Source organism: Salmo salar, chromosome 11 (genome assembly GCF_965601325.2).
Source record: "Salmo salar chromosome 11, fSalSal1, whole genome shotgun sequence".
Classification (NCBI taxonomy): domain Eukaryota; kingdom Metazoa; phylum Chordata; class Actinopteri; order Salmoniformes; family Salmonidae; genus Salmo; species Salmo salar.
In genome coordinates, this window is record NC_138301.1 from 23,127,501 (window position 1) to 23,129,966 (window position 2,466).

Below are 2,466 nucleotides of genomic sequence, written 5' to 3' on the forward strand. Positions count from 1 at the left end.
CCATTATTCCTCCTCCATCAAACTTGACAGTTGGCACTTTGCATTCAGACAGGTAGCATTCTCCTGGCATCCACCAAACCCAGATTAATCCGTCGGACTGCCAGATGGTGAAGCGTTATTCATCCCTCCAGAGAATGCATTTCCACTGCTCCGGAGAGCTTTACACCACTCCAGCCGGTGCTTGGCATTGCGCATGGCGATCTAAGACTTGTGTGTGGCTGCTCGGCCATGGAAACCCATTTCATGAAGCTCCCGACGAACAGTTCTTGTGCTGACGTTGCTTCCAGAGGCAGTTTGGAACTTGTTAGTGAGTGTTCCAACCGAGGACAGACGATTTATACGCGCTACGCGCTTCAGCACCCGGTGGTCCAGTTCTGTGATCTTGTGAGGCCTACCACTTTGGACCTGAGCTTTTGTTGCTCCTAGACGTTTCCACTTCACAATAACAGCACTTACAGTTGACCGGGGCAGCTCTAGCAGGGCAGGGCAAGACAAACTGACTTGTTGGAAAGGTGGCATACTATGACAGTGCCACGTTGAAAGTCTCTTCAGTAAGGCCATTCTACAGGCAATGTTGTCATGGAGATTGCATGGCTGTGTGCTCGATTTTATACACCTGTCAGCAATGGGTGTGACTGAAACAGCTGAATCTACTAATTTGAAAGGGTGTCCACATACTTTTGTATATATGGTGTATATGTTTTATTTGATCATGTAGACTGATATGGTATTGTGTTCTAATACATAGAGAGGCTGTTGATCCATAGCACAGGAAAAGCCTCTGTAACACAACCACAAAGTAGGGCCAGCCAGCCAGGGTGGGGCCACTGCACAATGTTGAATGAATTCCATTAGGGCCTAAATTACCTTTAATAGTAAAACAACAGGCAATTACCAAGGAGCCATTAGCATGGTATGGAGGTGAGTGTGCGTGTGTGTGGCGTGGGCCGAACATATGGCTCAGGTCAAGGCGAGCACCTCATCATAAAGCTAACATTGTCATGACTGATGTATGGGGACGTAGTAGTGGGCTCTGAAAGATCCATTTGTCTTCTCAATTAAAGCTGAGAGGGGGAAGAGAGGGACGGGATGTGGGGAGGAAGGCGGTTGGGAGGGGGGCAAGCCCCTGTGCGGTCCCCACTTAGGGGAGGCGGGTAGGGTGTGGGGACCCTCCTTCACCTAAATCCTTCCCTGCTCCTTGCGCCACTCTCCCCTTCCACTCACACTTTACTCCCTTCTCCCAGCTCAACCCCCCCCCCCCCTTTTTTGCCAAACAGCCAGGAATCTCTTCCCTGGGGCCACTTTCATGTGGGAAGCCTGGTACTAGCAATCAGAAGCCAGACTACCCCATGCTAAACACACACACACGCACGCACACACACAGCCACTGTGGGTCCTTATCTGACTGGATTCCATGGCATGCAAGGCCTCTATTTCCCTCTATGATCTATCACTGTCTCGCCATCTAGCAATACCTCCAGATAAACCAGGGGAAGGAGGCAGAAGAAGAGAGAAAGAGAGAGAGAGAGAGAGAGAGGGTAGAAAATTATTGTTAGACAGATAACTTTTTACCCATTTGGGTATTGTTTTCAAGAGCTGGTTAAAGCCATTTTACAGTACTATCTACAAAGAAGTGATTTGAGGTTTATCACTGTTATCAGTCAAATAACAAAATAAACTCAGCAAAAAAGAAACGTCCTCTCACTTTCAACTGCGTTTATTTGCAGCAAACTTAACATGTGTAAATATTTGCATGAACATAACAAGATTCAACAACTGAGACATAAACTGAACAAGTTCCAAAGACATGTGACTAACAGAAATGGAATAATGTGTCCCTGAACAAAGGGGGGGTCAAAATCAAAAGTAACAGTCAGTATCTGGTGTGGCCACCAGCTGCATTAAGTACTGCAGTGCATCTCCTCCTCATGGACTGCACCAGATTTGCCAGTTTTTGCTGTGAGATGTTACCCCACTCTTCCACCAATGCATATGCAAGTTCCCGGACATTTCTGGGGGAATGGCCCTAGTCCTCACCCTCCTATCCAGCAGGTCCCAGACGTGCTCAATGGGATTGAGATCCGGGCTCTTCGCTGGCCATGGCAGAACACTGACATTCCTGTCTTGTAACTCGGGCAGTTGTTGCTGCCATCCTGTACCTGTCCCGCAGGTGTGATGTTCGGATGTAACGATCCTGTGCAGGTGTTGTTACATGTGGTCTGTCACTGCGAGGACGATCAGCTGTCCGTCCTGTCTCCCTGTAGCGCTGTCTTAGGCATCTCACAGTACGGACATTGCAATTTATTGCCCTGGCCACATCTGCAGTCCTCATGTCTCCTTGCAGCATGACTAAGGCACGTTCACGCAGATGAGCAGGGACCCTGGGCATCTTTCTTTTGGTGTTTTTCAGAGTCAGTAGAAAGGCCTCTTTAGTGTCCCAAGTTTTCATAACTGTGACCTTCATTG